Source organism: Camelina sativa, chromosome 15, assembly GCF_000633955.1.
Source record: "Camelina sativa cultivar DH55 chromosome 15, Cs, whole genome shotgun sequence".
Classification (NCBI taxonomy): domain Eukaryota; kingdom Viridiplantae; phylum Streptophyta; class Magnoliopsida; order Brassicales; family Brassicaceae; genus Camelina; species Camelina sativa.
In genome coordinates this window covers 16581524-16598519 of record NC_025699.1, presented here as the reverse complement: position 1 = coordinate 16598519, position 16996 = coordinate 16581524, and the positions used below count along the sequence as shown (strand labels likewise).

General features: G+C 35.6%; 1 pseudogene; it reads left to right on the top strand.

The window, feature by feature from the left end:
* On the top strand, positions 6057-8232 carry LOC104748528 (annotated as a pseudogene).

The following is a 16996-nucleotide window of genomic DNA, read 5'->3' as shown; positions in this document are numbered from 1 at the left end:
AAGTGTTGGCCAATTAGCCTCTGTAATGTAAGCTATAAGGTGATTTCAAAAATCATGAGCTTACGTCGAAAGAGGTTTTTGCCGGAACTTATATCTGAGACTCAATCTGCCTTTGTGGCAGGACGGTTAATCACCGACAATATTCTCGTCGCTCAAGAAAACTTTCATGCCATCCTTCCAATCAGGCCAACCGAAAAAAATTTATGGCAATTAAGACGGACATGAGCAAAGCTTATGATAAGGTGGAATGGAATTTCTTAAGAGCTTTGATGGAAAAAATGGGATCTGATCAAAAATGGGTGGGTTGGATAATGCAATGCATTACTTCCGTCTTTTATCGTATTTTGATCAATGGAGATCCCAAGGGACGAATTAGGCCAACACGTGGGATTCGTCAGGGGGACCCAATCTCTCCATACCTATTTATACTTTTTACTGAGGCCTTAATTGCTCAGATTAGGAACGCAGAAAGAGAGGGGAAGATCCAGGGTTTACGTATTTCGAACGCAAGCCCACGTGTCTCCCACTTACTTTTTGCAGACGACAGTTTATTCTTCTACAGAGCCGATCCTCAGCAATGTAAGGAAATTATCAATATAATCCGCTTTTATGGCGAGGCGTCTGGACAAGAAATTAACTTCTCCAAATCTTCCATCATGTTTGGAACCAAGGTCCCGTCCCATATATGTCAAAAGATCAAATCTATTGTTGGGATATCACAAGAAGGAGGCATGGGTACATACTTGGGTCTCCCTGAGAAGATTCATGGATCAAAGGCACAAGTCTTTGCATTCGTGAGGGATAGACTCCATAAGAAGGTAAACTTATGGACTTCGAAATCTCTATCCAAGGGAGGCAAGAAAGTCCTGATCAAATCAGTGGCACAAGCAATTTCGACATATGTAATGTCGTGTTTTCTCTTACCAAAAGCTATATGCTCAAAAATTAACTAGCGCGATAGCCAATTTCTGGTGGAGCAATAAAGTAGACAGTAAAGGACTACATTGGATATCATGGGAGCAAATGTGTATTCAACTTTCGGAAGGTAGGCTAGGCTTTAGAACACTGGAAGAATTTAATCTTGCCCTTTTGGCAAATCAACTATGGAGATTGCTGAGATATCCAGATTTCCTTCTTAGCCGAGTTCTAAAAGGGAGATACTTTCGATACTGTAGTCCATTAGAGATACAAGTATCAAATCGACCTTCATATGGTTGGAGGAGCATGTTGGCAGCAAAGCATGTTCTTTCATACGGAATTCATAAGACCATAAGCTCGGGTTTTAATACGTGCATCTGGACTGAACCATGGATCCCAGATACGCCAGCACGACCACCCCAAAGTTTAACAAATGAGAGAAATCCCTTGATTTGTGTTAACACCTTGATAGATTTTAACACAAAAAAGTGGAAAATTGAACGTCTTCGGGAACTCTTCCCCCTGAAAGACATTACCCTTATTTTGGGGATTAAACCAAGCTTGAATGCCTCGAGGGACGGCTATTCTTGGACTCTGACAAAGTCTAGAAATTATACCGTTAAATCTGGATACGAAGCCGCGAGAGCTATCTCTCGCCCTGCTTGCGACCTCCCTTCTCAGGGACCTAGTGTTACGGCACTTAAGGCGCAAGCATGGAAGTTAAAGACATCACGGAAGCTTAAGCATTTCGTGTGGCAATGTGTGACTGGGTGCTTGGCAACATGTCAACGCCTGCATTATCGCCATATTGGTAGAGATAAAGTTTGTCCTAGATGTGGAGCGGAGGAGGAAACTATAAACCATATGCTATTTGAATGCCCCCCAGCACGTCAAGTATGGGCTTTATCGACAATCCCTTCCCATCCTATGGTGTTCCCTTCATCTTCCCTATATAGCAACCTCGATTTTCTGTATGGGCGTGGTAAAGACTCTGGTGCAACTGATCAAAACTTGAGAACGTTCCCGTGGATGATGTGGTACATTTGGAAGGCAAGAAATAAGAAAGTGTTTGAAAATATCTCTGAATCTCCGCAAGATACACTGGAGAAAGCTATCCAAGAAGAAGAAGTTTGGAGAAGAGCAAATAACAGAGACTTAGCACCAACGGTAACAGAAGCATGCATACCTTCGATCCCACTTCCTCAAGAATCTCTTGTATGCTTTATAGATGGATCTTGGCATACAGAGGTGGATAGGAGTGGACATGGCTGGATTGCGTCTATCGGTGATAGAATCCTACACATGGGACTAAAAGGATCGCGCAGAAGCTTATCCCCATTACATGCAGAGTTAGATACCCTTATTTGGGCTATGGAGTGCTTATTAGCGTTGGACTTGAATAAAGCTCTTTTTGCTATGGATTGTTCAGACCTCCTAAGGATGACGTCTAATATCGAGGATTGGCTGACTTTTTCATCAGAATTGAAGGATTTTATTCATTTTAGAGATAGATTTGTTAAGTTTAGTATTAGATATATCTCCCGAGAGGATAATATCAGTGCCAATAAACTTGCGAAATGTGCAAGAGCACGAAGTTTCTGTTTTTCCCATGTAAGCTCTTCGGTACCTAATTGGTCCTCTCTCGAAGAAAGTCATCTCCGATAACTTAACATATGGGAACGTTTGATTGTAAAAAAAAAAAGCTAGCCGTATATAGCCTTTCCATCCTAGCTCCAAGTCAAGATATAGCTAACCATATATAGCCTTTCATGTATACATAGATATATAGTCATATTAGTTCTTCCACTCGTATGTGAGATCATTTTTTTTTTCACTTGTATGTGATAGAATATGCTTTGAAGTTGTTGCAATCTGTAGGGTGTAAACCTCTATTCCTTTTAAACATTCTTGGAAGAAAAATTGGTTTGTTATGTGAACAGTTCTCGTCCAAAATGTGATATGTGGAGATTATTTCAACAGTTTGTGTTGCTTTTAATTCTTTTCAGTCCTCAAATGCTTATAGGCTCCCAGGCTGGAACCTTTTCTCGGCTTCTACTACTTATACTTGCATTTCTCTATTTTCTGTCATCACCCCTTGTATGATTGTATCTTTTCCTCTCTTCATTCAATCACTATAGCAAAAGGCTCACATTTTTCTCGGTCTCTTTTATTTATAGATAGTAGTTTATGTGTTATGGATGGTCCGGTCAAACCTGATTTTGGTGGCCATGGCAATGTTAAGTTTTTTCATCAGAATTGGGGATCTACCTTTGATGATTATTTTCAATCTGTGCCTTCTCAGTTTCAGGCAAGCAAATCTTCCAAAATTCCTCGTCTCCTTACCTTTGTATTTGGAATTTGACATTATTAGCTTCTCATATTAATTTGGTCATTTTAACCAAGAGTAACGAATAAGTCGCTCAAGAACTTGAACTCCATCTTTTCATTTGTTCAGCGTTAATTTTGTTGTATGTATGATGTAATAATGGAATCAAATTATATATATTAAGCTAAGTTCGATCTAATTATATTGGTGTTAGATTCTTGTTATAGATACATTGTACGGCTACAACATTTTTTTTTAAATGGGTTGATCAAATCGGGAAGATTGTGTTAGTGTTTGTATTGTTTCATCAGTCTCGGACCATAATCTTTGTTTTCTCTGTTTACAACATATATTAGCTTTCCAGCATTTTATTTTTCCTATTTTATCATAATTGATAATATATTCTGTTTTATCTAAATTTCTTTATATTATAGTATTCTGTTTGGAACAGGGGTCTGACCACGACTTGTGTTTTCTGCAATCATACTCTTGAAACTCGGTACCATCTTTTCTTCACCTGCAGTTTTACATCTGCTATATGGGCTAATGTTGCCAAGAAGATCTTTGCGGCGAGTTTCTCTTTGGACTGGCAAACGTTGATCACAGCGATATCGAGCGCTTGGAAAGATCGAGTGGAGAGTTTTGCTGTCCGCTATGTCTTCCAAGCCACGGTACATGCTCTATGGCGTGAGCGAAACAGAAGACGCCATGGAGAACCTATAACTACTGCGGAGCAGTTGATCAAATCTATTGACAGACAAGTGAGAGACCAGATTCTCTCAATAGCCAAGAGTGGTGATCGACGCTACGATGCTGCTCTGCAGTATTGGCTAGCATATCAATATTAACTCCATACATTCTAAGCCTGTAGTCCACAATTTGTTTCGGTTTCTCTGTTTTAACCCACATGTTGCACTAGTTGTACAAACGTTATTTTTTCTTTAAATCAAATTTAACATTTTATTCAAAAAAAAAAAATATAAAGATAATAGAAAATAGCAACTGAACGTTCAGGCACTTAGACTAATTTGTTATGGATGTCATCGTGATCCATAGTCCATAGACTAACCTGCAATCAAGTGTAGATAATTTGTTACAAGTTAAAACGTTCAGGCACTTAGACTAACTTCTGTTTAACATTCAAGTAGATTTATTCTCTACTAACTATTTTTCTACTTGATGATGTGTTGTTTCGTTGACTGCTTGTGTATTTGGTGTATAATTTGATATTGAAATCAGTAAACTTTACCAAACATAAGTGGTTAACTGATTATCTTATATAATATGGCAAGGTTTTCTTTTAATTTTGCCTATCAATGCGATATTTGGCGTTATATTTTTGCGACACGTGTACTTTACATTAATTTGAAGTTTGATCTTTTAAATTTATTTAATTAGAAAAGTATTCATTTCTTTTATCTTCCTCTTACCAATCTTTAATTATTTTTGGTTTATATTATTTAATATTATTTCATAGCAAAAAGAATATATATTTCGGGTTTAAAACACTCTATTTTTTTAACATGTGTCATTTTTTTCAATTTTAATGAAATAAAAAGACACATTATTGCTAATCTAAAACTAAATTGTCTATACACATTTTTTAAATTTGGGACATTTTATTTGTTTAGTTTCTTTAGATTACATTTACTTCTCTCCATCAATTACCTTTATGACATGCAAACTGTTCATATTGCAATAATGCATATGACCAAATTAATTACAATTAATATGCTTTACAACTGTATTTATTGCCATGAATGTGATTACTCAGAATAATGTGTCAATGGAATTCCTTACAAACTTCAATCAATGTTTAGTTTATTATATAAGATCCAATGCTCACATGACTAATAATAAAGAAAACGACCACTCACTATATGTCTTTCTTTTCCCATCATTTCCATGGTAATTGTTTTTATTTTTCTTATGAAGATTTTTTTAAAAACATGATGTCTTACACTATGATGATTAACAAATTAATTTCTCTATGGCTATTTGAAGAAATCGTTTATAAAGCCATGTCAATGTTTTTTTTTTTGGTACCAAAGTCTTGTCAATATTTATTAGCCTCTTTCACCATGATTATGTTTTATCATAGTCATGATTTAAAGTTTTTGCATTGTTTTGTAATGTGGTTTTTTTTTAACTTTCAAACTTATGCTGAAAAAAGCTTACACCATTTCCAATGGTTATCTATATTTTTTTTGGTTTGAATTTTATATTTTATATTGAGGGTATAATTTGAAGAGATATGGTTTAGTATTTAGAATAGAAAATTAAAACGCATGGTTGTCAAAAAAAAAATTAAAAAACATGATGCTATTTTAATATTTTTAGAATTTTAGAAATAATTTGCTAAATTTAAAACCATAACTTATTTTTATGCAATATGTAAAAATTGTTCTTCTTTTAACACACTTTATAGTTATCTATATATATAAAGTTAACTTTTACTCACTCCTAGTGCTGCCGCCACTCTTCTTTTTAATTAGGCCAAAACTTTTAAAACTTACCCACTAAACATTTTCTATTTTTTCGGGCCAAATCGTTTTAAAGGCCCAAATTATTATTAACATTCCCTAAAAACAAATCCCTTCCCACAAAACTCCACTCCATCGTCTTCCAATCTGCGACTTGAACCGTCCCTCTCCTCCTTCGATCTTTGTTCTTCCCATTTCACCTACTAAAGTTTCAATGCATAAAATTCCTCAACCCAAGTCGAATCCTTTCGAGTTACCCAGCTAAGACTAAGTTCTCTATTACTCATCTTCGCTTCTCTTCTTTTGTTTCTGTTTCTCCTAACCCATCAATGGAAGCCAAGAATCCATCGGAATCTCCAATCTCGGAGCAGATGTTTAAATCGGCTCCCAAAATGGGTTCTTACAAGTCGCTTACAAGACGAGTTTGGATCCAGGGGATTCAATTGTTGTCACTAAAGCATTCTCCAACATTCAATTTTACTTCTTCTTTTTTTATTGAGTTTGTGGCGTGCGATTCATGTTTTCTAATTCTCATAATCGTTGAAGCATTATAACGGCCACGAGAGAGCAAACAAGCATTTTTTTGTGTGTGTTCCTCTTAGTCTATATGGTTTTGACTGAGTTAGTGTATGTGTGTGTGTGAATAATAGTTTTGTAACTTTGACATATAGGTTTGTTTCCTTTTTGATTCTGTGAAACAGGTGCCGGTGATTTATTTGACTGATTTGATTCAGAACACAATCGTCACCAAACATGCTTAAGGTAACAATATAAACTGTTTCTACTGATTTGATCGATGAATTTTACTCTTTTTTTTTTAAAGCTTTTTGTTGTCTTTGGTTTTTTTGGGTCACAATTACAATTTTAAGGTTTAATTAATTTGTGAGTCAGATCAAGGAGATCATCATCATTCAAGGAAGGTAGAGACCATGTACAACTAATTCCATGAGTTAACGTCCAACATGATGATGAAGAAGAAAAAGAAGAACACCTCCAGGTTTTGTTTCATATCATCCTTCACTTATGTATGATTTCGCTGATGAGGCCTCTGCAACAACTGAATCCGACATTGAAGAGACTCTCAACAGGATTTTGCAGCTTAACAAGACCCCTGAAGAGGTTTTTGATGCTCTCAAGAATCAGACTGTTGACTTGGTTTTGACTGCTCATCCGACTCAATCTGTTCGTCGGTCCTTGCTCCAAAAGTTTGGAAGGTCGGTCCTTGCTCCAAAAGTTTGGAAGGTTTGTTAAACCTTAGTTTGAGTTCCGACATTTTGTTGATGCCCTGTGTGTGTGTGACTTTACTGATGATGTGTTCTCATCTCAATGTTTTCAAGATTCGTGATTGTTTGACGCAGTTATATGGAAAGGACATTACTCCTAATTTAAAAAAAAAAGAACTCGATGAAGCTCTGCAACGAGAGGTACATACACAACTTAAGAACTCAATGAAGCTTCTTCTACTTGAATTCTACTATAACTCTGTTTTTGGTTGCACCAGATTCAAGCTGCTTTTCGCACTGATGAAATCCGAAGAACTCCTCCTATACCTCAAGATGAAATGAGAGCGGGTATGAGCTACTTCCACGAGACTATTTGGAAAGGAGTTCCAAAGTTCTTGAGACGTGTCGACATGGCTTTAAAGAACATTGGAATCAACGAATGTGTTCCTTATAATGCGCCTCTCATTCAATTCTCTTCATGGATGGGCAGAGACCGTGATGGTACACTCTCACTTCTTTCTTCTCTTTAGCCATTTAAAACATGAATTGGTTCTCATTAGTGGAGACATTTTCTGAATCTAGGAAATCCATGAGTAACTCCTGAAGTCACAAGAGATGTATGCTTATTAGCTAGAATGATGGCTGCTAATCTCTACTTCTCCCAGATTGAAGATCTTATGTTTGAGGTAAAAGTAGTTAAATCAGTTTGCAGCATTTTTTAATTTTTTGGTTGTAGTCTCCCAGACAGAGATCTTACTTTTGGTTTTTATTTGTGTTTTTTTCCAGATGTCTATGTGGCGTTGCAATGAGGAACTTAGGGTGCGTCCATAACGTCATTGCGTCAAAGGTGTGCGAAGAGGGATGCAAAACACTATATAGGTTTGTTACATTCTATGACAATTTTTATATAAGATTCTAACAGTTTGTTATATTTTGCTGGATGTATAATTGGTTTTTGGATGGATGTAGAATTTTGGAAACAAATCCCTGCAAATGAGCTATACCGAGCTATTCTTGGAGATGTGAGGGACAAGCTGTACAACACACATGAACGTGCACGCCAGTTTTTGTCAAGCAGAGTTTCAGACATTCCCAAAGATGTTGTTTTCACAAGTTTGGATCATGTGTGTTTTCTTGCTGTTTGTAGATTAACTAGAGATGTTTAAACTAGATAATCCAAAAACTCACTCAAGATGAGCTGAAACTTTAATTCCTTTGGGAACATATTTGATTAAATGTTGAAACTGTAAAAAGCGATGGCATAGTTGATTTGATTTAGTAACCAATTTTTCTAAAACCAAAACATGGATTGAACCACCCTAAGATCAACTTGTGCTCTTGTAGATGGTTTATGCCGTGAAGGAAAACCAAATGAAGCTAAAGAAATACTTAATGGAATGATAAGTAGTGGCTGCTTGCCTAATGCGTACACGTATAGCTTTTTGATGAAAGGATATTTCAAAGTTGGTCTTAGTGAAGAAGCGATTCAAGCATGGAGAGAGATGGATAAAACCGGATCTTCTCGAAATGAGTTTTGTTAATAGTGTTCTTATTAACGGTCTTTGTGGGGTTGGGAGAGTTAATGATGCTATGATGGTGTGGTCAAAGATGCTCACTATCGGGATCAAACCTGATACAGTAGCTTATAGCTCAGTAACAAAAGGTCTTTGTGGTATTGGCTCAGTGGATGCGGCATTAAAACTTTACCATGAGATGTTATGCCAAGAAGAACCCAAGTCACAACCTGATGTTGTTACTTATAATATACTTCTCGATGGCTTATGTATGCAGAAAGATGTCTCTAGAGCGGTTGATCTCTTGAACTGTATGTTAGATAGAGGTTGTGATCGCAATTCCTCCACACCGTCTCATAGCCTGCCCTGTATTCCATCTCCATAGTAACGGCTTAGTGTATAACGAAAATTCATGCCGTTCAATGCTCTCTCTTTTAATTCACGACCCACTACTCTTTCTTCAATTGGCGTAAGTTGCAGTCTTATATAATGCTATCACTTGCAATTTCATGCTGCTCAGATTTTACTTTGTCTTACACTTTTTTTCTGACTAACATGACGAGAGCAGACAAGTGATGGCGCGAGAAAAAAGAGAAAAAAGAGATGAGAACAAGAACAAGAAGAGTGATGATTTCGATGAGCTGCCAATTTCTTTTGGTTTCATACTCATTCCAAACAGCTCATCAATCACTTTTGTTTATTTCATTTCATATTTGCTCTGTGATTTGCTAACAATTTGTGTTTCCTCTGTATATGCTGGCTCGGTTTGCAACAAGAACTTCTTTTACCCGGATTGCAGATACATCAACAGAGAGCCGACGCTGACTTGCAATAGTGGGTTCTTCTTTATACTTTTTTGACCTCTCTAATTACTTTGTTGTAGAAAAATTGATATCCATATATATTAGCAAGGGCCCGTATGTTGCATCGTCAGCAAGGGCCTCTCATCTATTGCCATGACAAGTATGTGATTCGATATAAAACCAGAAAATTTGTTAATTGGTGCTCATGTTTAAGCTTTACCGACCCTAATGTTTTTTTTTTAACATTTACAACTATAATATTCTTGGATTCTAAAGTGAGTAATTGGAATGTTGAGAAATCTTTCTCACCTAATTAAGATTTTGTTTGATGTTTTAGTTCTTATAATAGCTTTTGTGATTTCTGTGTGTTAAAACTAATGACTGCAAGTGTTACAGTTGCTCAAGTGTTAGGACTCAAAATGAGATTGGCAATAGTAACATACTAACAGTGAGTTTTCAGCTTTTGATTGTTCAATTTTTTTTTATTTTTTTTCGTTGTGACCCATTCAATGACTTATAAATAAGAATCTTTAGTTAGATCTACTATGTTTATGAATATATCGATCTATTATTTTCTGATTCTCTATGTCGCTAGCTTGATACAGAAGCTCTTAGTGCAGTGGCTAAAGATGTGCTTAAGAATGTTCCACATGTCTGTTTCTAATTTCTAAACCTCACACAAAAAGGATTGTTATTGACTTGGATATTTCTTTTTAACTATTTTGTTGGAGAGGCCGGTGGTTGGAATGATTCTAATTTTTATTGTTTTTTTCTCTGTGTAAAAATATAGACAGGATTCTGTTTAACTCTTGGTTTCTGACAATGGCATGCTCGATGCTTCGAAACAAACATGATGCTTGCAGATCTTTCTTTCTCTTCAAAAAGGTTAACCAAGGTTTGTCAATGTCATTAGTTTTTATCTCAGACCACTTATGTAAGCATTTTGTCCAAGAGAATCGATTTGTGGTATCTATGTAAAGATAATGTCCTATTGCTAATTTGCTATCACTAACATTAATCGTTTGTTTCAAGTTCTCACAACTTTGAAGATATTAGGCCAGATTTGTAAGTAGATAAGATATGCTCTCATATGTTTTGATAATGGTGCTTGTGTTCATTTTCATTGTGTCCTTTCTCTCAGATTCAACTCTACTTATGTGTGTGCAGATCTGTTGAAGTATATAGGAAGTGATTCAAGAAGAGAGCGAAAAGATTTACGTTATGCTCGATGGAATAATGCAGAGCCTACGATAAAGTAAGGTTACCTCTGATGAATGGCATACATGACTAGACTATACAATGTGAAGATTTCTATGTGTCCTGGCACAAGAAGCTGTTTCACTTATTAAGTTTTGATGTTATTCGTTACTACTACTAAATAACTTAACCATATGTATCAATAAAAGACTCAAGTGTATACCATTTATAGAGACAATTTTATAAGTATTTGAAAAAAGATTAACCTATCATTTGTGTTTGTTCAGTTTTTCATGTTTGTAATAAAATGAGACGAAAGAAAGAAAGAGAACATAGAAATCTAAGTTACACTTAACAATACATTAAGAATTATTTAATTAAAAGTAAAAGTTTGTATCCAATTTAATTTATATTTTAATCGTTTTATACCAAAAAAAATATCACGTGACAAGAGTTATATGGTGAGAAAAGTTCCTGTCAATATTAATATAAATTCAATGTAATACCCCTTATTTTAAGCATCAAAATAAGAGTTACAAGACTTCTACTGTCCAATAGATGGAAATAATGATTATCTGCTATCCGTTCAGCAAGAGATCTACGTCAAAGAAGAAAACACACCCAGTAACAAGACACTTGCCATTTTTCAAACAGGCGTAATCCATTCCCAACTTAATTTAATTTCACTAATGACCCAATAAACACCAAAAAGTTTAAGGCCTAAACAGATAATTAGGCCCAATGGGTGTCACACAAAATTAATAGAATAGACACTTAAATGTTAGTAATTTTAATACTTTTTAAAAATTTACTGACTCACTAACTTTGTAACACAATCACTAAAGCATTCACAAACAATCTTTCCAAAGTTTATTAAATACCTACCCAAAATAATCGTACAAGGAACTACAACCATGTATATAAAACTGCAATAAACAATCTAACCAACACATAACTAAAATTTAAATATGCACCAAAAACAACTACAGCCACAAATCAACTTACAAAATACAATCTAAACTTTTGAAATAAAAATAAAGCTAAAACAAAACCAATTTTGTAACGAAACACAACATGATTAAAAAAAAAACATTTCACTAGATTATACTTAATGCAAAAACCCCAAAAAAAACCTCAATCACATAGAAAAAAGAAAGAACCAGCACAAACTAATAAACCACAAAATATAGAGACGAAGAGATATTTAGATAACAAATAAATAATATACAAAAAAAATCTAAAACACACTTTAATTTAACTCCCGCGCGTAGCGCGGACCAAATACTAGTAAACTTATAAATGTATGTATTTAAATTATTTTCAATGGAGATATAAATAATATCATTTACATTTCATATATAGTTTAATGAAATTTTATTTTACATATAAAATTTGATTTTATAACCCACGCGTGGGTAACTTTCTAGTACTAAATATTATAGTGTTTTATGTGTTCTCCACGCGTGATTTTATAACCCACGCGTGGTTTTCTCATTAAATAAAATCATCTCATTCTAACTAGAAAAAAATAGTTGGGGTTAAGGGGCACCATTCTCTGGTGTGCTTTAGGCGTCATACACCTACGGGCTGGCTGGTTATATTATGGATTATTGTGCAAGCACCATCGATCGGCGATGTGGACGTTGGCACCAAGAGCACCAATGGTTTTGAAACTGTTCATGATCAGCTCTTCTTTCAAATTTATTACCATGTCTCTTTTAAAGATGATCCACAATGGCTCACCCTTGATCACGGCGTGGCGTAAAGTTACTGGCTTTGGATTCACAACGTTCTCATCAGTCAGGTCAGTGCAGTGTCGGCTTATATAAGGGGACAAGTGGTGCGGCCGCCCCGGGTTCATAGATTAAGGAAAAATAATATAAGATTAAAGGGCATAAAAAAAATGCAAGATAAAGGGACACAAAAAAGAAATAATGCAAGATAAAGAGACACAAAAAAATAATGTAAGATAAAAGATATAAAAACAAAATTTGTCACACAAAAATAGTTCATTAAAATATGTTTTAACGATTTATTTTTACGAGTCAATAACCAAAAAGACTCTTTATCTTCCATAATTATCTCAACTGACTTCAACTTAAAACGAAAATAAATTTGTAAAATTTTATCGAGTGTTTATATTATCAAAATAAAATCAATATTTTTTTAACATATAACAGAGGTTAAAAAAAAAAATTGCCCAGGGGCCCTAAAAACCTTGAGCCGGCACTGGGTCAGTGATCACATTAGTAACGCCCATCACGACCACCAAATAGCTTTACTTCCAAAACCTATCCCCACATTCAGCTAGGTGTTTACGGTTCTTGTGCCAGTTAGGGTGATAACGCCAACAGTCATCTATCAGATTGCCATTTCCACAAGAAAAGAAACCAAGCTTCCTCCTTGCAGTGATGTTCTGTTCACTCCTGCGATTCAATAAAAATAAAAAAGATGTTCGTGTGTTTAGATACATAACTACGATAACGTGAGTCTACAAAACTAGATGATAGATGACAGAAATCAAAGCCTCCACCTTAACAGATTAACAACGAAACTAAATAAGTGAGAGCAACTTAATATACCAAAAAAGTGTATATTATATATATTTTTTTTCTCATGAACGAAATTAATGAATGAGCAATTTTTAGACATTTTGGTTTCTTCTGACAGCAAACGATTTCACGTCATTATTAACAGTGAACGTCTAATTTATACTCTCTCTATTTTCTATTAGTTTTCGTTTAAGGTTGTTTCACACCAATTAAAAAAACAATTAAGATTTTTGTTTTATTTTTTTTTAATAATATTTTTATTAGTCAAAACATTAAAATAGTTGGATAATATTAGAATATTTACCAAACATTTGCATTGGAAATCTAAAATGACAAGTATTATGACACAAAATTTTAACTCTAGAACGACAACTAATAAAACACGGAGGGAGTATTATTTCACGGTTGAATTATAATACTAAATGGAAAACGAAAGGTCTCATAGATTCATATGACGGCTGAGTTATAATGCTTGGTGGCTGACTTATAACAATAAATAAGCTGAAAGTGAACGTCCGATTTATATTACTTCACGACTGAGTTATAATACTTAAGGGAAACCGAAAGGTCTCATAGATTCATATGACGGCTGAGTTAAAATGTTTCGTAGCTGACTTATAACAAGAATTAAAAGTAAACAGCTGAATTTTATTACTTGACAGCTGAGTTATAATACTTAAGGGAAAACGAAAGGTCTCTTAGATTCATAAGACGGCTGAGTTATAATGCTTCGTGGCAGACTTATTAGCCATTTCATCCTTCCTCGCGTTCAATCTGTAATCATCGAGAACAAGCTTCACAAGCTTGCCGTGCGTTGTTTCCGCATCTATCTGCACAAATCTACACCCTCTATCATCGGTGCTAAATACATATTTGTGTTTCTTTACCCAATTACGAGAAACAACAATTACTGGAACTGGATTCATGAAAGAAAATGAAGAAGAATGAGGAAAATTAATAAGAATGAGGAAAATTAAGAAGTGAAGAACAAGGTAAAGAACAAGGTGAAGAAGAAGGTAAAGAACTTCACTTTTGAACCAGGTGAAGAAGATGGAAGTCGAAAAAACAACGTTTCGTATTTTCGGAGAAGATGATGACATGGATGATGTGTCCGAAGTGGCAAGTCAGCCACCAAACGAACATGTAAATCAGCCTAATTAAATCAGCCACCAAACAAGATTATAACTCAGCCGCAACATGAATACTATTACAGTAATTAAAAAGCAAAAAAATGGCTGCCAAATTCAGCCGCTTAATCAACTGAAAATTTGTAACTCAGCCGTAACTGAATGATATTCTAGTAATTAATCTTTTGCTACTAAGTCAGCCTTAAAATGGCCGAGTTGTCCGATAAGTCAGCTTATGACGGCTGAGTTATAGTGTTTAACCATAACTCAGCCATAACGACATCTCATAAGTCAGCCGTTGTTCATAACTCAGCCAGCCGGAAAAAGTTAATTCAGCCGTGTCGTAGTGATAACTCAACCAAAATTTTGACAACTCAACCATCGGATGACGGCTGAGTTATGCTCTAAGTCAGCCGTCCGCTCTTACTCAAATATTTTTTCCATAACTCAGCCCCAACATACCATAACTCAGCCGTCATTACCTCAGTAACACGTTATCGTTGAGTTATTTAATATACGTCAGCGATTTCTGACGTAGCGTATGACGTGGCAATGATATTTTTGTAATTACGTTTTTTTCCGATAACATAAAATAAGGGCACGCTGGGTACTTTAAAAATATCCGTAATATCCTAGTAATAAAAAAAAGATTTGTTGGTTTTGGTAATATTACATAATTTGGAGTACATCTGAGTAAATCTCCCTATATAGAACAGACTATTTACTTTTTTTTTTATACATATGTAGAAGGTAGGTTTCTACGTAATAGAAAAGAAAACCACTATTGATCAAAGAGAGAAAGATGGATCCCTTGACAGAGGATATATGGGAGATTATTCTAGCGAGATTACCGATTACGAGCATCACCACATCCAAATTGGTTTGCAAGCTGTGGAAATCAATAGTTGAGTCTCCGTTTTTCCCCAAGCTTTTCATGTCTCATCATAAACCCTCGCATTCGTCGTGGTCGCTCTTCCACAGGGACACGGAGAGGAAGGTTTGGCCGCAAGAAGTCGTGGCTCATTACGGATGCGAGACTTGTGGGCTTCCACGATCTCTAGGTTTTTACATGTCGTCTTTCCTAACCAACAACATCCAGACTCAAAAGGAAATGGTCAAAGTCCTGCCTTTCACTGACGTTGGATTGATTTTGTTACAAAGTTGTTTTAGGTTACACGAATGGAAAATGACGTCCTTTTAGGTTACAAAGTTGTTTTCATGGATAGAACTAACATCAGAACAGGTGTCTTAAGTTTACTCTTCCCCACTTGAACTCTATCACTTATACCGATCCCATTACTTTGAACGGAAACATTTACTGGATTGGCTTCAACTCAGACCACCACTCTCAATATTTTGGTGAGCTTCTTGTATCCCATGATTTATATGCGGCTGAATCTGATCATTGCCGAGTTAGTCTTTTACCTGATTTCAGAAATAGAAGTAGGATGATATTCCCAAGACGTTGCACACATCTCAAGATTTGCTCATGTATGTGAATATTGTCTGTAAAACCAATTGTACAAGTTACTTGTATGGAAGCTAATTAAGAGCACGGAATGACAATTAGTTTATGATATCTACCTNCCGTGTCGTAGTGATAACTCAACCAAAATTTTGACAACTCAACCATCGGATGACGGCTGAGTTATGCTCTAAGTCAGCCGTCCGCTCTTACTCAAATATTTTTTCCATAACTCAGCCCCAACATACCATAACTCAGCCGTCATTACCTCAGTAACACGTTATCGTTGAGTTATTTAATATACGTCAGCGATTTCTGACGTAGCGTATGACGTGGCAATGATATTTTTGTAATTACGTTTTTTTCCGATAACATAAAATAAGGGCACGCTGGGTACTTTAAAAATATCCGTAATATCCTAGTAATAAAAAAAAGATTTGTTGGTTTTGGTAATATTACATAATTTGGAGTACATCTGAGTAAATCTCCCTATATAGAACAGACTATTTACTTTTTTTTTTATACATATGTAGAAGGTAGGTTTCTACGTAATAGAAAAGAAAACCACTATTGATCAAAGAGAGAAAGATGGATCCCTTGACAGAGGATATATGGGAGATTATTCTAGCGAGATTACCGATTACGAGCATCACCACATCCAAATTGGTTTGCAAGCTGTGGAAATCAATAGTTGAGTCTCCGTTTTTCCCCAAGCTTTTCATGTCTCATCATAAACCCTCGCATTCGTCGTGGTCGCTCTTCCACAGGGACACGGAGAGGAAGGTTTGGCCGCAAGAAGTCGTGGCTCATTACGGATGCGAGACTTGTGGGCTTCCACGATCTCTAGGTTTTTACATGTCGTCTTTCCTAACCAACAACATCCAGACTCAAAAGGAAATGGTCAAAGTCCTGCCTTTCACTGACGTTGGATTGATTTTGTTACAAAGTTGTTTTAGGTTACACGAATGGAAAATGACGTCCTTTTAGGTTACAAAGTTGTTTTCATGGATAGAACTAACATCAGAACAGGTGTCTTAAGTTTACTCTTCCCCACTTGAACTCTATCACTTATACCGATCCCATTACTTTGAACGGAAACATTTACTGGATTGGCTTCAACTCAGACCACCACTCTCAATATTTTGGTGAGCTTCTTGTATCCCATGATTTATATGCGGCTGAATCTGATCATTGCCGAGTTAGTCTTTTACCTGATTTCAGAAATAGAAGTAGGATGATATTCCCAAGACGTTGCACACATCTCAAGATTTGCTCATGTATGTGAATATTGTCTGTAAAACCAATTGTACAAGTTACTTGTATGGAAGCTAATTAAGAGCACGGAATGACAATTAGTTTATGATATCTACCTGGTGACCAATTTGGAT